This window comes from Phalacrocorax aristotelis, chromosome 1 (genome assembly GCF_949628215.1).
Source record: "Phalacrocorax aristotelis chromosome 1, bGulAri2.1, whole genome shotgun sequence".
NCBI lineage: Eukaryota > Metazoa > Chordata > Aves > Suliformes > Phalacrocoracidae > Phalacrocorax > Phalacrocorax aristotelis.
In genome coordinates, this window is record NC_134276.1 from 3,027,365 (window position 1) to 3,050,275 (window position 22,911).

A 22,911-nucleotide genomic window follows, 5' to 3' on the forward strand; every position below is an offset into this window, starting at 1 on the left:
ACTAATTCCCCAAGAAGAGGGAAGCCAAGTAAAATGCTTTTTTTGCCCTTTTGTAGCTCTAGTTCCACAAAATTATTTTACTGCCCTGGGAATGGGGTTAAAAGGTTGCTTGCTGTTGCATCAAATGACTAGAAAAATGTGTGGTTTTCTGCTCAGGGAAAGATTTGTTGGTTTTAATTCAATAAAATCCCAAAATGTGGTATGTTAAACATCCCTCCCTCATGCTGCAGAGCCTTTTCCTTTTCAAGAAAGGAAATAAAATTGTGATTGCATCTGAAACCCATCACTTTGCTTTCAAAACTATTTAAGGCATTTAAAAAACATGTGTCTCCCTAGGAATATGAACACTTTTTCGGGGTCATCTTTTAGTTCTGTCTGATTTGAACCCAATGAGCTGCTTTTCTGCATCTCCTATCACCTGAGCTCACCTCTTGACACAGCTTTTCTGCGAGGAACCGTCTGATACAGGATTTGGGCAGACCGCCTTGTTCAGGATATAACAACCCACCAGTGGAGAAATAACCAACAATGACCAATGTGCTGCACGAGGCAGTAGGGATTTAAGGAAATACTGACTATGGTTGATCCAGTTTTTAAGCTTGTGCCTACTCTTACTCCTGCCCGTGTCCCGTCCCCAGCCCGCTCAGAGGTGCTAAGCCATTAACTCTGTGCTAGCAACCTGCTAAGCCAGCACATCTCTGGGGCACAGGGGGTCTCATGTGCTTCAGGCAGCGTAAGACCTTCAAAATGTTTTGGACTTGGTGATCCTTGTGGGTCCCTTCCAACTCAGGACATTCTTTGAAAATGCAGCACGCACTTATTGGGAGGGAAAACTTCTGTAAAATCAGGTAGTCATGAGCCAGCATTTTGGATGTCAGGGTACAAAATAATGCCTGTGAGCTGAATGGATTCATGTTTTATTAGATCATATGAGGCCAACAAAAAGCAGCCCAAATAGGTTTTCAATGAGCAACTCAAGATGCACTGAAAATTACATACGGAAAACACTATGGAAATAATTTGAAATCACCTGGATTTATTAAATGTTTGTAGAAAATGCATGTGCAGAAAATTATGCATGCACAGAAAATCATGCATGCGCAGAAAAATACACATGCACAGAACAAAAAAAAGAAAGCACAGGACAAATGCATGCCTAATGCTTGGGAAAGACGGTTTTCTGGGTTACCGATCTGTTCTGATCACCTAAAATTCAAGGGGAACAAATGCAAGCAAGCAAGTACTTTGTTTATTGCAAATAAATGACTCACGGCCAAGGGTAGGTGTGGATGCTGGAGGAATTCACCTCCCTATCACAGAGTACTTTGAACTGGGAGAACAATGTTGCATTGCCAAGAGCACGTAAACACCGCTATAAGATTCTTCCACCGAGGGGATACCGTAAGGTCAGGATTTTCAGAAGTGTTTACCAAGTGCTTAGCTTAGAGGCGATCCTTTAAGCTGCTGCATGGTGGGGTCTCCTAGCAAGACTAAGCACCTCATTCTACCCATCAGCAACCCAAAATCTTGACTCAAGAGACTCCGTATCACTATGTGCTCGCTCCCTGGCGTCACAGTGTGTCCCTCAGGTGAGGGAGTGAGCTGGGTTTTTCCTTGCTGTATTTTATATCAGTCCCATGACATTACCTACAAATCCCAGGGTGTGCCTTGCTTCCAAGAACTGCCAAGCACTTTACAAGTAAATACAATCCATAATCCCCGGAGAGGTGGAGCGGGAGCTCCTTTAACCCCTCAGTTGATGCTGGGCTCCTGTCAACCTGAGCCCATGAGCAGCACAGGGCCAGAGAGCAAGAATAAACATGACCCTGTGGCCCAAATCCCTGGTACATCTAGACCCAACTGATCTGCTCCAGGCTGCAGGAAGCCTGCAGCAAAGCTGAGGCCTGAATCCCTGTCCCGCACCCTGGGGTCTTAACCGTGGCACTGCCTGCCCTCTTATAATTAAGCCCTGAAGGCAAGACTGGGGGCAGGTATCTGACCCATTTCAACCACCAATGCATCCTTTTAAATGTCCTCTGCTTGATGCTGCTCCTGTCCAACTGCCTTTTTAAGGTCTCATCCTGGCAGCAGCCGGACTGGCTGCCATCATTGCCAAAGGATTTCCAGGATTCAGGCGTACCCAAACTGCAAAGCCCTGACAAATAAATCAGAGAGGTGGGATGAACACTTTTCCAGGTCCTCTGAGTCTCTGGATCTTACCTCCTTACAGGAAGGTGCCCTGAAGGAGATGGAGAAAGGTTTTCTCTTCCAAGCACTCAAGCAAACGGTGGTGTGTCCCAGCACCTGTCATACCAGCACCACCAGCTCCTCCAGCTATTAATTACCCATGGCCAGTGCCAGGAACATCCTGGGTGTTTGTCTGTAGAAGTGATGAGCAACCCCTAATGACAGCACGAGCGGATCGAATCAGAGGAGCCATCATCCCATCATCTGTACTTGCCTTTAGGATTGAAGTGAACAGCACACTCGATCTTCAAATCATCGTCGCTGTATTAGCAAGAAGGGGCCTCTGTATCAACACAGGCAAACATGGATTATTTTATACGCGAACCCAGAAAATGTCTTGGGTCTTCTTAAGTCATTATGACACATCCTGTGGCTCTACAGATCACACATTGTGGTTAATGGTGGGACGGAAATCTAGACCGTATCTTGAAATTGTGTTTTGTATAATTATTTTGCGTGGAGAGAAGATTCTTTACCAAATAATCCTGTGAAGAATGTATCCTAGAGGCGTTCATGTCAGTCCTATAAAAAGGCAAGTTCCTGCGTGTAAAGCTGGTTAGAGCAGGATCAGCAAACCCCTTTCTCCCATGGAAGCAGTGCTGTTCTCTGAGGACATCTTTGCTCCTCACATCCGGACAGCTATTCTGGCCAAGCCGCACTTGACCGCTCCGAGGACATGCCCGCAGAGGCAGGGTTGGAGGCAGGGAACCTGTAGGGTGCTTCATCGCAGCCTGGTGGGGAACAAGTATGGTCTGATGTTCTCCCTGGTTGACTTTGGTGCTTCAGGGCTTGGTGTCTTCTCCTGGCTTTTTTTTCTGCCTCATTTTGTCACTGATGTTGGTTTGTTCCTGGTTTAGATTCCCATTTCCAGTCTCCGCTTGAGCCTTGCTTCATGTCTTGGCTATAGGGCTCTAACCATGGATCCAGATGATCATCCAGCCCCAAGATGTTAAGAAATCACTCCTCCAGAGTAAAACGAGCTTCTTCCATAAAAGCACAATAAAGTAGTGTCTGCATGCAGGGCTTGTTCAGCCCTGGAAAGTTTGTGTTACTCATCACCTTGCATCTACAGACAAGTCCAGAGGATGCTCCTGGCATTGGCCTTGAGGCAATCAGCTGTTGCACCACAAATCCTCCAAGGACAGAGGCTGTCCACTAGAAAACCAAGGGGCTGCACATTATATATTGTTGACTAAATGTGAGTCGCAGTCATTCCAAGGTAGCCAGGTTGGATGTAATGCCTAACTATCTGGAAAAGAATGTTCTTTCTGAAAAGATTCTAAGAATTTCTAAGAATTCTTTCTAAATTCTTTCAAATTCTGAAAATACTAACAGCAATGGTAATTTTCTGAATAATGAGGCTCTTCTACTTTTAGTCGGTTGTCTCTCAAGATGAAAAATGCTCACAGCTGGAGCAGCCTGTGCTTCAGCCGCTCCCTGAGTCCCCAGCCCTGAAGGAGACCTTGGGAGAATGGAATGGAAATCAGGGCAACCTCAGGGCTGCTCCCAGTGAGGATGGAGATGGGTTTGGCTCCCAAACACATATGGAGGAAAGAAGGAGAAAAGAACCTTGTGCGCCCTGATGATCCTTTCCTGATCACTTCCCAAATCTGCCATCTGCATTTTCACAGTGCAGGTCTTTTCTGCCACATGAGAAATTTCTTGGCCAAAAATGGACCGGTGTTTAGGGGATGCCCAAGAACAGACCAACAGCTTTGGGGTATAAATGGGAAGAGGGAAATGCTCCTTTCACAAGAGAACTCCCAATAGCTCTTTTCTGTTGGACTCACTTTAACAATCATGGCAGTCCTGATTACCCCATGTTCTCCAACTCCAGAAATTGGGAAGATCATCAAAATATAGGTACATGCACATGTATATGTATCTAGACACAGCACTGATACTAGTATAGGTGATTATGGAGGTTTTGCTGGATCCAAATCAACAAATTAATATCATATTGTCTGCAGAGGTGTGGACTGAGAAAAGGCATAATAGAAACAGCTACAAAGAAGGAAGTAATCTTGTCTTCATGTCCACAGTGTACGGAAAAAAGAGCAATGGGCCTAATTACAGTCAGGGAGATTTGGGTTAGGACCAGATTGGCTGGAAATGTTATGGCATCTTTATCACGGAGGGTCTTTAAAAGCGCGTTAACACCGTGCCTGCCTGGTGACATGGATGGACTGGATCTTCCAGTGAGATAAAGGACACGGCCCCACCAACCTCTTAATATCCCTTCCAAGCCCTATTTCTCTATGATTGCAGTGCTGGGAACAGAAATATCATCTGCATTCTCACCTCTACTGCTCTAAGAGGATTTCCCCCAGGATGTGCCTTAGCTCACAGGCTTCAGCAGATCTTTCGTGAGGCCAGCTTTAGTGTGACCTGCTAGGAAGTGATCGATTCTCTTCCTTCTTACTGACAGTAGTTTCCAATGTTTTTGCCCGTTACTGGGTTTCATTGCTTCTACTGCTCTGTTCCAGTCAATAGAAAAGAAAGTGAGATGGTAGGAAGGTTCCTTACCAAAATAAAGCTTTCAGTGACAATTAAAAGATAGTTTCTGGACTGAGGTCCAGAATCCAGGGCCTCAGTGTGGGAGGTGAAGGCAGTGGGCTTCAAGGACTTACAGCTGTCTTCATTTCTCCAGCTCCTGGCCCAAGGATTTGGCTCTCTCTTAGGGCTTTCAAAGTTGTGTCCTGGGCTCCAGCTCTCCGAAGACCACAGAGAAAGTGTTTGGGGTTCATATCTCTTTTCTCCCCACACGGATGAGCTACAGGTCGGCCACGGACTCAAATGCTACTTTTCCAGCACATGCAGCGCGTTTCCATCTTCAGCTCTGTCCTCACAAATCTCCTCCCAACCACAGGTTAAGAAGATAGAATAGTTTTATTGGTTCAGAGCAAAGGTCCAGCTACTTCAGTAGCATTCCTCCATTGGCAACCAACAGCAGATGCCTGGGAAGAACGGGACGAGCACAACGCAGTGGTTCTTCATAACACTTTCCCAGCTCCCAGCAGTTTGCAGTCTGGGTTTTCCTGACCATGTGATATCTTTGTATTTAACACTAAATCACATGAATATCTTTGCCCAGTTCCCTTAGAAGGTTTTTTCCCAGTCCTTTCATCTTCACAACTGATATTATTTCCAAAGTTAGAAACTTTTACATATCTGGACTTTAAATTTGTTTCACCACATATGTGGTGGTGCAGCCCTCCAGGCCACTCTGAATCCCAGCATAAGCCCTACTGTGTTATCTTGGTCATAACGACTTGGGGGCCAGGCAATCTCTGTCCCCCCCGGCCATCTGCTGCCTGATTTGGGTACCAGAACTGTGGCCAGAATGTAAAATACTGACCAAAGACGATCATCTTGATCCTATAACCAGCGATCCAAGAGGAGACGCTTGGAGCTCTTGGGACCGCAGCGGGCTGGCTGTGTGACCCTGTATCTGCCCCTGGGCTGGGATGCCTCTCAGGGAAGGCTTTGCGAGGATTGAAGGATCGTCTGCTGATGATTTCATGAGGGCTCAAAGGCCTGGTTTATTGAGGTTCGCCGGCCATGCGCTGATGAATGTCAACACATGAAAGTGAGTAATTTATGAAACTTGCGAAAAGGGAAATTTTATCCACAGATTAACCTTGGTGCGTTCGTGTGTGTGTGTGGGTGTGTGTAATTTGACTACATATACATATATATATTATCCTTATTCACATAAACCGTTGACCAAGTCTGAGACTAAGATTGGACCTAGCCGCATCTCGACTTCTCTCTGAACAAAGTTTAGAACACAAGGGGGTCTATTCTGAACCGTGTGACTCAACAGGAGGGTCCTCCTTATCCCCTGCATCCACAATCCCTCTGAATCATTCTCACTCAAGTATATCTCAATTTTTCTTTGTGCACTTCTTCTGTGTAAGTAACAGAGTCATCCTCACCATTCTCGAATCTTTAACTAAGTCACTATATTGATTGTAAAAAATTCCATCAAATTGCTGGTTTAAATTGGCACATGCTGTTAAGAATTATTCAACCCGATACTGTGATGTATCTCAAAATATTAATAAATCTTAAACTGCTAACCAAAGCTGTGTAACAGATCATATTCCTGACAATTTGCTGTAGTCGGCAGGATACACAAGGTTGTATTTGTGACAATTTGGTGCAGTTGGCTGTAACCACACATCTGTATTCGCAACAACATGGGAAAGACATCTTGGAGTTCTTGTGGGTAGTCCTCTGAAAAGGTTGGCTCTTTCTTAGCACTGGCTAAAAAATTAAATAGGGTGATAAGAATTATTAGGAAAGGAATAAAGAACGAAAAATAAAGCATCTCTGTACAGCTGAATAAACTAGTGATGAGAGTTAATATTCAAACAATGAGTGAAGCTTAGATCTGAGGAGGACAAAAATGGATAATCAGAGCTACAAACCTCTTCCACAGACAGAGGCACACAGTAAAAGTCCTCAATTTGGGAAAGAGATGATGGAAGGGGGTGGCAGCAGCAGTCTGTGAAACTCCGAATGGAGAGCAGAAGGTGGTGAAACAATTGTTTCCTGGAGCTCAGGAAATGGGGAACATCAACAGAAATCTTTGGGCAGACAGTTCTGGAGCAAACCAAAAGAAGTTTTGCTTTGTTTTCCCTTTTTCCAGAGCACGCTGGTGGCAGAACCTGGAGAGGCCAAAAGCATGCACGGTCAGGTGCATGCCAATACTGTACAACTGTATCAATTTAAATTCTCAGTTTCTAGTCATCTGTTGTCTATTTTATCCGTGTAATGGCAAGCAGCTTCTTCATATATACATGACCTCAAATGGGTAGCCTGAAATCCTACCCAAATAATGAGAAGTGGAAGAGAAGTAGCCAAGTAAAATTTTAAATCCCCATAGCAGAGCAAAGGGGAAAGAAATCATCTGGGAAATATCATGAAAACCACAGGCTTTGTGATCTTCCACATCTCACAGGCTTTTACATTTCATTCAGTTGCCCCTGTATTTAAACTTGAAAAGTGTATTTGTCCCTGAAGACCTTCCAGAAAGGTTTGGGAATCCCAGGAGACAGCTATTCCCTGCAGGAGCTGGAGCAACTGGAGAGCATTTTCTGATTGTGAGGGAGAAGGAAGCCATGGTCAGGGTGAAAAGGATCTGGTAGTGGAGAAGACAACGTTTTCAGCAAAGTTCTTTTTACTGACCCCAGGAGGGACAAGGTCTGGGCTGAGAAATACAGCTGGCCACACTCTTCCCTGTTTTACTGCTGTGCCACCTCCCCCGCTGCTGCTCCAGCCGTGTCCAGCCCTAAAGTTAGACAAGGGAGAACCAGCAGCACCTCCTGCCATCATTAGTGTCGTGTACCCGGGCAGCAGTGACCTCTGTGCTGCACACTTATTCTCAGCTAGACGTGAAATCCATCCTGTCTCAGTCCTCGGCCAAAGGATGTGGACATCCCGGACACAAGGAGGTCTGATACAACAGGACTGCAAGGGTTTGCAGGGGAGCTGATGCCAACTAGACTGGCAGGTTAAGAAGGAACAAGAAGGGAAATCAAGACTAACAGAGATGGCCACTGAAAGAGGAGATGAGGCTGCCGGGACTGCTGAGTCACAGGGCTAATGTGGAGAGGGGTCTTGTTTTATCTGTGTTATTTGCACTTTCTGAGGAAGGGAACAAGCTTCATAATAAATATCTGTCAAATCTGGTCATCATCTCTTTACTTCTCATTTTTAAGTAAGAATTTAGCAATTCTGCTCGCTTGCTTTACAATAATCAGTGATTTCAACTTGCTTGCTTTAAAGTCATTGTAATTTCAACTTGTTTGGCCTAGATCCTTAGATTGATATTATTCCTCCTCCCTCTTTCAATCTCTCTCTCTATGTCTATAAGTATTCATAGGAACCCATCTTAGACACTCCAGCATCGTGGGATAAGATGAAGAGCCATTTAGAGCCTCTGTAGACAGTAAAAACAATCTAATGTGACCAGATCAGGTTTTGTCCTTCAGCTTATAGATGCTACCAATGAGTAACACCCTTACGATGCATTTCCTGGCCCGATCCTGCAGCTGCGGGGTGCACAGAGAGCATTTGCACACACAGTCTTGCTGCAGTCAACGTGACGCCCTGGGTGAGTAAAGGGTTGCAAGACTGGGTCTGTCTGGTGCCTGTTGCCCACACGCATCTATGGAACGACTCTGCTGGGACCTGCAGGGTTGTGAAACGAGGCTGGTACCTTTTCCCTGCAGGCTTTGTTAACTCTGAGTTGTTTTATATTTGGCTCTGATGCAACCCCCTAAATCTAACACCAAGGGGGACTGAGGCACCTCTAGTTCATTGATCCATCACACATGAGCTCTGCTTAGAGCCCTGCAATTGCAGGACTGTAAAAAATATTGCCGAAATGGTGTGCTTTTCATAGCAGATGAATTGCAAGCTGTTCTAACACCGTGGGAAGGCTCGGGTTATTGCTCAGATTAGCTGAGCCGGGAGTAACCAAAAGAAAACCTCTTGCAGGATGTCCGCAGCCCCTTTCTGCTGTACAACGTGCAGAGTGCTGTGGGGACGGTTTGTTAACTGACTTCCCGAGGGAAAGAGATGAATTTCTATTCCAAGATCCTTCTTCATGCATCAGGGGGAGGCATTTTCAACCCTGCATGGATTCTGGAGATGTGCTTTGAAAACTCAAGAGCAAATATAAAATATCCAAGCATGCATGAGAGCCAAAGTCCCAGAGACAAACGTATTTGAGTAGCAGAGCCCTGCCAAGCAGGGTCTCCTGCTTTCTGAGTAGCAAGTGCCAAAGAAGAAACGCCAGTAGCAGGAAGAGCACGAGGAGAAATGTCAGGTAGCTCCCAGGTCTTTGCTCTAGTGGTTTTATGCTTTTCTCTTTGCAGCTGTTTCCAATTTTGTACTCAAGTACTCAACCCTTGTCCTTGCTAAAATAACCCTGTTTGAATTGGTGTTTACTGTGAACTCACATAAAGCTGGTGCCTCGTGAGCACGCTTGCTCTAACACAGCAAACTGAAACTCTGCAAAATAACCCTAAAATTTCCCTTTAGTTATTTCTGTAGCACAGAGAAGCAAAAACTTCAGCTTTTCATAGACAGAGGCACTTAGGGCATGAGCATTTGTGCCTCCTCCCAGACTGCCAACAGTAATGCTCTCCTGCACTCACGGGGAGAGCTCTGGGACAGGGCGAAAGGAGGTAAAACTATGTTTACAAGGCATAATTAGCAAGCATGGGTCTGACTGCGGCTGTTCTCAGAGGTGAGTGCTTCTAAGTTAGTATCTGCAGCAGTTCTGTGGCCTCTTTTGGATGTCCTGGTAAATTTAAGTTGATTATTACTGACTTGTATTGCAGGAGCTTCTCAGCCATGGTCCAAGGAGTATTGCAACGAGTCTTCAGTCAGTATCGCAATCCTGCCTTGTAGCTGGTGATAGAAGTTGCAGCCAGACTTAGCCAAGACAAAACCTGTGAAAATGCAGAAAAAAAGGTAAAATCTCTAGTAGAAATGGTGGAATTTGCCATAGCAAAGGAGACCAACGCCCTGATGTTCACATGATGATGCTCACATCCAGGCAGACCTCCAACATGCCGGTGCTGTGTGCAAAAGCATCCCTGCAAAGGAGACTCGCTTGCTCTGAGACCCTCCTGAGTGCCTTTGGTTGGTGCCCAAACCCTCATCAGCAGGAACCATTTGGTTCAAGACCTCAAGCGGCAGCTCCGACGGAGTAACATGGGCCTCTGAGCTACGCATAAAACACAGGTAAGTGATTGACAGCGTGTCCCTAAGCCTGTGGGCAGACCCATACCTCATGCAATGGGGAGAGTGGTGCAGCACATGCCATGTCCTTCTCCTCTTGCACCTTTCCCCATTGCACAACAGCTCGCACGAGCTCCACCTCTGCAGACTGAGGATGGGCAGCTGGAGCCCGAGAAAACCCCCGTTGCGATGTTTCAGGGCTGGGATCCCTGTGTTCTCATGTCCACCCACTTGCTCTTCTGATCTGAGAGCCACATGCTTAGGGCATTCCACATGTGGTCTTCATCTCCCCTCCTCCCGCTGAGACAAATCTCTGGATGTAGATACGTACACGGTCTTAACACCAAGGCAACGCCTGTTGTGTCCAAACTGACATGTCCCAGTTTGCAATCCTAATGAGCCCTTTTTACATTTTAGAAAGGTCACAAGTATCCTCCCAATTTCTAAGGAACACCAGTTTTTCTCCAGCCAAGAGAAGAGACAAGCAGCAGATAATACGGAGCAGAGGCCCATCAGTTGGAGGGAAAATGTCTCTAAGGAAACAACCCAAAACCTCTTCTTGTAGAGCAAAAGTACCCAGAGTATATTATGGTGTGCTGGTTTTGGCTGAGAAGGGGTTAATTCTCCTCACTGTGGGGGTCGGCTACCTTTCCAGCTTCCCGCGCTCTGCCGCGTGGCGGGGGGGGCTGGGAGGGGCAGGGCCATGGTGGGGGCGGCTGACCCCGACTGGCCAATGGCAGGTTCATTCCATACCATGTGACACCGTGACCAGTATATTGAGGGGGGGCAGTGGCAGCGCGGGGGCGGCGCGGCGTCGGGTCGGCGGGCGGCGAGCGGCTGCGGCGTGTGCGGTTTGTTCCGGCGGTTCGTTCCCCCTCTCCTCTCCCTTCCCCCCTCCCCCGGGGCTTTGCGCCTCTCGTTGTTCTCCTTCACATTGCATTTCTACTGTTGTTTCTTTTAATTTTAATTATTAAACTGTTCTTATCCCAACCCACGAGCGTTGCCCTTCTGATTCTCTCCCCCATCTACCGGTGGGGGAGTGAGCGAGCGACTGTGTGGGGCTGAGCTGCCGCTAAACCACGACAGTCTTTTTGGTGCCCAACGTGGGGCACGAGGGTTGGAGATAACAACAGCTGCTGGTCACAGCACCATGTTGTCCTTTTTGCAGTTGGTGTTAAAGATCGGTGTTGGTTGTTTGAGTCTGCTGTGTTCTGCTGTGATTAGTAATGTTTTGCCTACAAGATTCGTTATACAAACACTCGTTTTCAGCTTTATCTGGTATTTGGGGTTTTTGCTGAAACCGTTACTGTACTTGGGATACCACCTTGTTGAGGCAATTAGCAATTATACCTCCTCCTCTGAGAGATTTTATATGGAGGAAATACAGAATAGTACCTTTGCAACTCTGTTCTATGATGTCTGTGCCTTTGTTACAACAACGTTTTTGTATCTTGAACATCCTTGGGTGGTTAAGGTGCACTTATTGTTAGTTTTTGGGCATGTTGTTTTGGTTTTGACTAAGCAACTTAAGAATATCACCCAGAAATCTGCCCCGAGGCTTGATAGTTACGAGTGGCAGGGCATGTGGGATAGCATGGGCAAGTACCTAGGGCAGTGGGCACCCCCAGTGTTTTGGAGTTTCACCCCCGAACAAGTGCAGAATCCTAAAAAACTAGTAGGATATTTGGAGAAAGTATGTTGTTACGCTGGGAACTCCAGAGAGACACAGATAACTGCAAGGTGCTGGGGCCTGGCCCATGCAGACCGAGCCCTGCTCAACAGTATTCAGTGCCCCCAGGGGGAAGAGAATGTCTCTGGATTGAAATGCAAAGTGACTGGCACTGCAGACAATCCAGCCCTGACAACAGGCACTGCAGCCACTCAAACCCCCACAACAAGTACCGGAGCTGGCTCAGAAAATAAACCCGTACCAGTATCAGTTGCCCCCATACACAAGATGAAATATTGGAAGCGGACATCAACTCGTTTAGAACGGGATGATGAAGGACCAGGGACATCGCGGGGAGAGGAGGGAGAAGTAATAAATGAAATAGAGACCACACGATCCCTGTCCTTAAGCGAGTTGCGAGATATGCAAAAAGATTATAGCCGTCGTTCAGGTGAGCACATTGCCACCTGGCTGCTCCGATGCTGGGATAATGGGGCCGGTAGCCTGGAACTAGAGGGAAAAGAAGCCAAACAATTGGGATCCCTTTCTGGGGAAGGGGGCGTTGACAAAGCAATTGGAAAAAAACCACAAGCCCTCAGCCTCTGGAGGCGACTCCTGCCCGGCGTGAAGGAAAGGTATCCCTTTAAAGAAGATGTTACATATCGCCCAGGAAAATGGACAACTATGGAGAAAGGCATCCAGTATCTAAGGGAATTAGCTGTGTTTGAGGTGATTTATGGTGACCTGGACGATCAACGGTCATCCAAAGATCCAGATGAAGCCGAGTGCACATGACCCATGTGGCGGAAGTTTATACGGAGCGCACCATCTTCGCATGCAAACTCATTGGCAGTGATGTCCTGGAAAGATGACGAGACACCAACGGTGGCAGAGGTGATAGATAGACTCCGGGATTACGACACAAATATCTCTTCCTCGCTTGTCTCTGCTGTGGAGAAACTATCCCAAGAGGTCCAGCAACTCAAAGAAGATCTGTCCTACTCCCCACCGCGACAGAGCAGTGTCTCAGCTGTTAGGAATAAGCGTCCTTTGGCTCAAAGAAGGGGATACACACCACGGGCCACCCTATGGTTCTACCTGCGTGACCACGGAGAGGACATGATGAGGTGGGATGGCAAGCCTACTTCGACCCTACAGGCACGAGTACATGAACTGCAAGGAAGAACAGTCACTCAGGGAGGCTCTTCCAGGAAAGCTGCTGCTCCAGTGTCCAGCGAGCAAGTCCCCAGACAGAGGAGTAGAAGCGCAGATAATAGAGGGACTCCTGATTCACATTTACAGGCAGTGAGTTGTGACTGCCATGATCAGGACTAGAGGGGCCCTGCCTCCAGCCGGGTGGAGGAAAAGGATAACCGGGCTTACTGGACTGTGTGGATCTGATGGCCTGGCACGTCCGACCCACAGGAGTATAAAGCTTTAGTGGACACCGGCGCACAGTGCACCTTAATGCCATCAAACTATATAGGGGCAGAACCCATCAGCATTGCTGGAGTGACAGGGGGATCTCAAGAGCTAACTGTATTGGAGGCCGAAGTGAGCCTAACTGGCAATGAGTGGCAGAAGCACCCCATTGTGACTGGCCCAGAGGCTCCGTGCATCCTTGGCATAGACTACCTCAGGAGAGGGTATTTCAAGGACCCAAAAGGGTACAGGTGGGCTTTTGGTGTAGCTGCCTTGGAGACGGAGGAAACTGAACAGCTGTCTACCTTGCCCGGTCTCTCAAAGGACCCTTCTGTGGTGGGGTTGCTGAAGGTCAAAGAACAACAGGTGCCAATCGCCACCACAACAGTGCACTGGCGGCAATATCGCACCAACAGAGACTCTCTGATCCCCATCCATAAACTCATTCACCAACTGAGGAGCCAAGGAGTCATCAGTAAGACCCACTCACCCTTTAACAGTCCCATATGGCCAGTGCGGAAGTCTAATGGAGAGTGGAGACTAACAGTAGACTATCGTGGCCTGAATGAAGTCACTCCACCGTTGAGTGCTGCTGTGCCAGACATGCTAGAACTTCAATACGAACTGGAGTCAAAGGCGGCCAAGTGGTATGCCACAATTGATATCGCTAATGCATTCTTCTCAATCCCTCTGGCAGCAGAGTGCAGGCCACAGTTTGCTTTCACATGGAGGGGCGTCCAGTACACCTGGAATCGACTGCCCCAGGGGTGGAAACACAGTCCTACCATTTGCCATGGACTGATTCAGACTGTACTGGAACAGGGAGAACCTCCAGAACACCTTCAATACATTGATGACATCATTGTGTGGGGCAACACAGCAGAAGAAGTTTTTGAGAAAGGAGAGAAAATAGTCCAAATTCTTCTGAAAGCTGGTTTTGCCATAAAACAAAGTAAGGTGAAGGGACCCGCACGAGAAATCCAGTTCTTAGGAATCAAATGGCAAGATGGTCGTCGTCAGATCCCAATGGATGTGATCAACAAAATAGCAGCCATGTCTCCACCAACTAGCAAAAAGGAAACACAAGCTTTCTTGGGCGTTGTGTGTTTTTGGAGAATGCATATTCCAAATTACAGTCTGATCGTGAGCCCTCTCTATCAAGTGACCCGGAAAAAGAATGATTTCAAATGGGGCCCTGAGCAACGACAAGCCTTGGAACAGATTAAACGAGAAATAGTCCATGCAGTAGCTCTTGGGCCAGTCCGGGCAGGACAAGATGTAAAAAATGTGCTCTACGCGGCAGCTGGGGAGAATGGCCCTACGTGGAGCCTCTGGCAGAAAGCGCATGGGGAGACCCGGGGTCGACCCCTAGGGTTTTGGAGTCGGGGATACAGAGGGTCCGAAGCCCGCTCTACTCCAACTGAAAAAGAGATATTGGCAGCGTATGAAGGGGTCCGAGCTGCTTCAGAAGTGGTTGGTACTGAGGCACAGTTGCTCCTGGCACCCCGACTGCCAGTGCTGGGCTGGATGTTCAAAGGAAACATCCCCTCCACACACCATGCAACTGATGCTACGTGGAGTAAATGGGTTGCACTGATCACCCAGCGGGCTCGGGTAGGAAACCCCGGTCGCCCAGGAATCTTGGAAGTGATTATGGACTGGCCAGAAGGCAAAGATTTTGGATTATCACCAGAGGAGGAGGTGACACGTGCTGAAGAAGCCCCACTATATAACAAACTGCCAGAAGATGAGAAGCAATACACCCTGCTCACTGATGGGTCCTGTCGCCTTGTGGGGAAGCACCGGAGATGGAAGGCTGCTGTATGGAGTCCTACACGACAAGTAGCAGAAACTGCTGAAGGAGAAGGTGAATCGAGCCAGTTTGCAGAGGTAAAGGCCATCCAGCTGGCCTTAGACATCGCTGAACGGGAAAAGTGGCCAGTGCTCTATCTCTATACTGACTCCTGGATGGTGGCAAAATGCCCTGTGGGGCTGGCTGCAGCAGTGGAAGCAAAGCAACTGGCAGCGCCGAGGCAAACCCATCTGGGCCGTCACATTGTGGCAAGATATTGCGGCCCGGGTAGAGAACCTGGCTGTAAAGGTACGGCATGTGGATGCTCACGTCCCCAGGAGTCGGGCCACTGAAGAGCATCGAAACAACCAGCAGGTAGATCAGGCTGCCAAGATTGAAGCGGCTGAGGTGGATCTGGACTGGCAGCATAAGGGTGAACTATTTCTAGCTCGGTGGGCCCATGACACCTCAGGCCATCAAGGGAGAGATGCAACACACAGTGGGCTCGTGATCGAGGGGTGGACTTGACCATGGATGTTATTGCACAGGTTATCCACGAATGTGACACATGCGCTGCAATCAAGCAAGCGAAGTGGGTAAAGCCTCTGTGGTGTGGGGGACAATGGCTGAAATATAAATATGGGGAGGCCTGGCAAATTGACTATATCACACTCCCACAGACCCGCCAAGGCAAGCGCCATGGGCTTACAATGGTAGAAACAACGACTGACTGGCTGGAAACATCTCCTGTCCCCCACGCCGCTGCCCGGAACGCTCTCCTGGGTCTGGAAAAACAAGTCCTGTGGCGACATGGCACCCCAGAGAGAACTGAGTCAGACAACGGGACTCATTTCCGAAATAGCCTCACAGACACCTGGGCCAAAGAGCGCGGCATTGAGTGGGTGTATCACACCCCCTGTCACGCACCAGCCTCTGGGAAAATGGAGCGGTACAATGGACTGTTAAAAACCACACTGAGAGCAATGGGGGGTGGGACATTCAAGCACTGGGATACACATTTAGCAAAAGCCACGTGGTTAGTCAACACGAGGGGATCTGCTAGGCGAGCTGGCCCTGCCCAGTCAGAAATCCTACATACTGTGGGAGGGGATGGAGTCCCTGTAGTGCACACAAAAAGTACGCTGGGCAACACAGTCTGGGTCCTCCCTGCCTCCGGCAAAGGCAAACCCATTCGTGGGATTGCTTTTGCTCGAGGACCTGGGTGCACTTGGTGGGTGATGCGGGAGGATGGAGAAATCCGATGTGTGCCTCAAGGGGGTTTGATTTTGGGTGAAAACAGTCAATGCACTGAATGGCGCAATGCGAACTGCTATATAATACTGTGTGTCACCTCTGTGTTGTGTCAATGATATCAGAGTACGAGCCTCCCAACCCATGGAAGATCAACTATGAAACAAGCCGTGCAGCAGTGATGGAACGATGACTGACTCGGTATGCAGCAACCCAACGCCACACACCATCTCTCCCACCCGGAAAGACTGATACAGCAGATGGAGCCCAGAGTCCTGGACTGGGTGAACTCAATGGACATTTTAATGGACATTTTACAGGGAAGGTCCATGAACTAAGGGAATGATGTCTGTGTATTATGTTAAAGGATGGGAAGGGGCGGGGTGGTGGTTGGTACGGTTGTATTGCATCGTATGGGACCTGGGCATGGTGTAAATGGTATGGAATAAGGGGTGGAGAATGTGCTGGGTTTGGCTGAGAAGGGGTTAATTCTCCTCACCGTGGGGGTCGGCTGCCTTTCCAGCTTCCCGCGCTCTGCCGCGTGGCGGGGGGGGGCTGGGAGGGGCAGGGCCATGGTGGGGGCGGCTGACCCCGACTGGCCAATGGCAGGTTCATTCCATACCATGTGACACCATGACCAGTATATTGAGGGGGGGCAGTGGCAGCGCGGGGGCGGCGCGGCGTCGGGTCGGCGGGCGGCGAGCGGCTGCGGCGCGTGCGGTTTGTTCCGGCGGTTCGTTCCCCCTCTCCCCTCCCTTCCCCCCTCCCCCAGGGCTTTGCGCCTCTCGTTGTTCTCCTTTACACTGCATTTCTACTGTTGTTTCTTTTAATTTTCATTATTAAACTGTTCTTATCCCAACCCACGAGCGTTACCCTTCTGATTCTCTCCCCCATCTACCGGTGGGGGAGTGAGCGAGCGGCTGTGTGGGGCTGAGCTGCCGCTAAACCACGACAATGGCTAAACCTTGAGAAATGAAATACCCATGCAGCAGTGGTTATCTCACCTCCCTGCCCTGTAGAGAGGTGGTCCCTTCTCACCAGGCTACTCTGCAAGGACAGGGCCCATCTTTCCTTCTTCCCTGCTCCCCTTGTAGAAGTCTCCCCTTGCTGTGTGCGGGGCTGAAACCCTAAGGGAGCTTGCAGGAGTCTGGAGCAAAGGGAGGATTTCTCCAGCCTCTGCTTTTCTCTGCATGAAGCACATAGGTGTTGCTGCCCAAATGCGCCCAGAGGGCTCTGGAAGGTTTGCTACAGTTGGTAAAATCTTTTGAAGATGGAAAGAACCAGAAAAGGGCAACTCCCATGGGGCGACTCTTGGTTATGTCCATGCAAATTGAAGGTGGTTTGTAGGGACAATTTCTCCTTTTTTAATCCATTTTTCCTTATCGCTTTGGGACTGATGCATCCTGCACAGGATTTGGGGCTGGAGCTGTCCTGCCCAAGGTGGTGGAGAGCCCTCAAGAGGTCAGGCTGGCTGGAAGGTCAGGGACGGACAGACGGCCTCAGCTAATAGCATTACAGCCTTTCTCGATGGCCCTGGACGAGCCCAGGGGATGGAGGGTGTAAGAGGCTTTCCACAGGGATTCACCTGGCGTGAGAGCTGGGTTCGAGGCAGGGAGGCAAGGAGGAGCACTTGCCTTGGTGTCGTCAGAAGTGCATGGTCTGGATTTTAATGGTCACCCCTCCAGGGCTTGTGCCTCGGTTTCCCCACCTGTGGTTGGAGGCTGGTGCTGTCTGAGGGCTGCCTGGTTGCAAACACAGAGGTTTGAGGGGTTCACAGGGAATCCTTTAGGAAAATGCAGTCGTCTTCACGGGGGAGAGCTGAAAATGCTCATTTTTGAGAAGTATAATATTAATGTTATGCTTCCTAAATGAACATGGAAGCCTCCTACCTTTCAACAAAAGGAAACTATTTTTTCCCTACTCTATCTAACCAGTTTCCCAAGCCTCATTCCCCCACACTCTTCTTAACGAAGGAAGCAAACGTAATAGAGAAAAACACTAAAGTCACCTTTTTTTTTTGCTACCAATTCTTGTTTTGCCAAAACCTTGCAATTGGATAAAAACTGGAGCCAGTTAACTGTCTATTACTAATTCTCCAGTGCTCATTCAGCACAGGGACCAAAGTTCTTTAGCCGTACAGTTAATTTTTAGGTGCTCTAATTTTAGACTGTAGCTAGGCAGCTCTACCCTGACTTGCTGCCAACAGCCAAAATCTGGCTTTGCTCGATGACTTGCATAAATCTTCCTATCTGTCTGGTGGGGAAAAGTGAGGGTGGGGCTTTTTTAAAAAAAAAATTATTTACGTGTTTTATTTTGGTTTTAATGCCCTCCAGCACAAAGCCCGCTGTGAAGTCTCTTTTGCAGTTTTGGCCTGAACTTTACTTCCACTTGTGAAAGAAGAGGTGTAAGTGCAGCTCAAAAGGACAAGAAATGGCTACATTTCAAAACCTCTGTAATGTCAAATAACTTTTAACTCCATGAACAAAAAAGCAAGTGCTATGAAAATAGCTGATTCCAGCTTTGGCCTCCAAAGTGGTTGTACCATTAACCAATGAGTTGCAAAGGACATACTCTTTGCCCCAATACCAAAAATAGTGGCTGTGTCTACACTGAACATGAGATGGGGTTTTGCAGCGTTGATGCTCCTACCCCAGACTGCACCCAATATACGGTGAGCCATCGGAAAGGGTAAAGGACCAGCATCCTATAGGTGAACTGTGGGATGTGTATTGGGGTTTGACCCTCTGCTCTCCCCTTCCCCGCACCGATGGCATGCTCTTCAGTCAAATTTGCTTTTAACACGGTCTGGATGAATGTGAGCTTTGCCATGCTGGCTGAATGCTTGTTCTTTCTTTGTTTGTTTGTTGTTTTTTTTGGGGGGATGTCCAGATGAAAAACTCCCAGGGATGTGTTGATGCCTGCCCGAGGTGCCCATGCTACATGCAGAAATCCCTCTGGAGTTAAGGCTTTGCAAGGCTCTCTCTTGCAAACATCCCCCTTAAGCAAATTCACTGAAGGACAAACCTGATAAATACCTGCGAAATTACGGCTCGGGGTAAAGCATGACTTGGTTGAAATTCAAGCTGTGGGGTGGGGGCTTGGACAAGTCTTTGGCCACATGAGGTGGATCCAGCTCCAGGGGTAAGGGCCAAGCAGTGCAGTGACCATGGCGGTGCTCAGACGTCTGCAGGTCTCTCAGTACGGGCTCTGCCGAGCTCTGCAGGGGAGGGAGGCTCACTCCCTGCTCACTCAGCTCTTTCTGGCTCCGGACGTGGTGGTGGGTGCCTTTGCACCCTGGCAAAATACAAGCCGGCATCACTGGACCGTGCAGATGGCCTTGCCCAAAGTGACTTTATGCATCTGTAACACATTGTCCTGTTACGCCTCAGTTAGGAAGCGTATGATCCGTGGTTGTTTTCTGTGCAATGAGGGACAGGCCATGAAGAGTTTGTTGATGGGTTCAGAGATACCCCAGTCGATAATTATTCCACATGTCTGAAATGAGGCTGGTTCCTGCCCATACAGAAAAGACTTCTGTGGGGATGGAGCATTGGAAAGGACCAGTCTGGGCTCCTAAAAACGTAACACCTGATTCAAAAGCCTGGACAGAAAATAGAGTCCAGGCACTGCTGTGCACCGGGGGTGACAAAACCTTTCCCTCCCCACATTAATGAACGGGACCTGCGGAATCCCACCAGAAGCCACAGCCAGGAAGCAGGAGAGACCAAGGGGAGCTTTGAAGCCGATGAACTCAAGACTAAGGAAAGAGATGAAGGGCCAAGTGTGAAATTCCTACACCCACCTAAATCTACAATGCTCCTCCAGAAGGATACAGCAGCTTAGTTCCCCAGCAAGCCTCGGTTTCCCTCTCCATACCCAGGGCTTACACTGCTTTGGGGTTTATTTGAAGCTCTGTAGGGAAGCAGGTGATGTGTGGGGATGTGGGAACATACCTCTTCTCCCTTAGCTTAAAATTCAGGCCCATCATTCAGGCGATGTACGAGCCAACAGCACACTTCCACAAATACTACCCAGACTGCAAACTGTTCCCATCGAGGCAGGAAAAAGGTTGGAGAGACAGGCGAAGCCTCCCGTGACTTTCCGCTACCTCTGTACAAAGTGCTAAAATTACCCTCGGGGAAGTGATGGATGGACCTTCGTCAAGGCAAGTGCAGATGACCGAGCAATGTTTCGCCAGCATCGCGGCTTGTGAATGCCTCTCAAGTGGCACCTTGAGCCTCAGGTTACATTTTGGGCTCATGTGAGCAGTTTCTGGGTTCCCACGGCTGAATTGACTGGCAAAGGAAGAGAACACAAGGCCTTGGAGGGGGAGTGGGGAGCCCCAGAAGTGAGCACTGTAGGCAATACACACGCAAAGTAAGCTTGGCCAAAGTCACACTGAGGGCAGGTAGGAAAATAACCGCTGCAAGGTGTGAGAAAGGGTCTTGTTGCTGTTTTTCCTGCTTGGCAATTTGACAAAGCAAATCTTGCTGGCTGGCTGACTTGGGTTCAAACTCCTCCTTAAATCCCAGCTCTTATCATCTGGTTTGTCATTTACATCGCTGATGATAAGACTTCCATCGCTCCCGGTGAGGGGATGGTTATGGCTCAGAGGAAGACACAGGGAGGAAAGCAGAAGGGATCTGGAGGTCCCAGTTTTCTGGAGAGAGGTCTTCAGTGGGGCACAATTTGGCAGCACACACTTTGTGTGCTTGCAAAACCCTCCTGCTCAACGCAAGGCTTTCATGTTCCTTGAGGCTGCTCCTCACGCACCACAGGTGGCCTCCAATGTGAGCAGACCTTATTTCCAACCAGAATTCATCATGCTGCAGGCATCAAAAGAACTACACAGTGAGCTGTACCTGGTTGTGGTACCCAAAATATGGTCCCTGCCACAGAGTTGGTCCCATCATGTTCTTAGAATAGAATCACAGAATCATTAAGGTTGGAGAAGGCCTGTAAGATCAAGTCCAACCATCAGCCCAACACCCCCAGGCCTCCTAAACCATGGCCCCAAGTCCCACGGCTACACGGTGGTTGAACCCCCCCAGGGACGGTGACTCCCCCACCTCTCTGGGCAGCCTGTGCCAGGGCCTGACCGCTCTGGCAGGGAAGGCATTTTCCCTCACATCCAACCTAAACCTCCCCTGACGCAGCTTGAGGCCGTTCCCTCTCGCCCTGTCACTGGTGACCTGGGAGCAGAGACCAGCCCCCCCCTCACTCCAGCCCCTCTCAGGCAGCTGCAGGGAGCGAGAAGGGCTCCCCTCAGCCCCCTCTTCTCCAGGCTAAACCCCCCCAGCTCCCCCAGCCGCCCCCCAGCACACTTGTGCTCCAGACCCTGCCCCAGCCCCGCTGCCCTTCTCTGGACACGCTCCAGCCCCTCCAGGGCCTTCTTGTCCCGAGGGGCCCAAAACTGAACACAATGATTCGTAATGGGCTCAGGAGGAGAAACTGGGGAAAAAAGGGCTCTTTTCAGATGCTGTGGTTGCAGCCTGTGCACAAAGAAATGGCTGGAATAATGGACAACTGTGGCAGCTGTAAACCCTCTGTGTTTAAGGCTTGTATCACTCCCGGAAACAAAAATCTACTAAAAATAATACCCCCTGGAAAGAGAAAACTTAACAATCCGTAAACAAAGGGTTAACCACAGGCAGGGAAATGACTCTATGTTTTTAAGTGAGAGAAGGAGAATTAGAAAGACAGATAAGCCCAGCTTGAGTGCGTGCCAAACATGCATGCCCACATGCCAAATACAGGCAGTTTCATACACGCATTCAAACACCTGGCTCCCGGGAGCACTGGTGCTTTGAAAATAGAGCATTTTCTGTTGCTAAATAACCTTATAGAAGCAAAGTTACACCAAAGGCTGACTCAAGATACTGCAAACCCACCCCACGCCTTACAAACGGTTCTCAAGTCCCTGAATAGAAGCGGGAAGAGAAAAATAAATGTGTCCTCAAAAGCTTTATTCGATAGGCATCACCTTAAAAATTCAGTACACGCATTAAAAAAGAAAACGTGACTGTAAGGGTGCGTTGCTGCTTTGCTGTGAGATTCAGTTGCTGCTAAAAAACAAGAAGTAAAGGAGCCTAAAACTGTTGTGAATCGTTCTTGGCTGCAGAGAGCTGGAAGAGTGGCTCCTGCCTGTGTCATTCTGTTCATAACCCATGTTTTTCAGGCTCAGGTGAAGTAAGAGTAGGGTATGTGAAAGGATGTTATTGTTCAAGAATAATGGTGCCAGACATGCGGGTTAATAATAGGCAGGTTCGTATATCTCCTGCGCCAGCGTAAGCACGGAGCAAAACAAACCCTAGGCATTTCTATCAAACTAGCACCGCAGTGCGTGGCTTTTCAGTGGGAAAAAATACCCTTGCGGGGATAGTTTATTACCCCAAATCTATTATTTGGGACTTTTTTCTGATTTTCAGTGAGCTGAACAGGAGAGGAAATAAAAAAGTCGCAGGACAAGTACTGGTAAAACAAGTGAGACGGGAGCTGGGTGGCCGCCAGCTCCCTGCCGCCGCTCCCGTCGCGTGAAGGCAGAGGCTGCCCAGGGCTCAGCTGCCTCGTCACGGATCTGGGCTCCACTTTTCCTTCCTCCCAAGAAATGTGGTGTCGCAATTTGCACCTGCGAGTCACGCGTTCAAGCTGCTGCTCACCCTCGGGCTACAGCGGTGGTGGTTTTACTCCTGCAAGCTGTAATACTCCATTAAGCACTGAGGGTTTTTTTGTTATTAATTTTTAAAATTTATTTTATTAATGAATCCTTCCA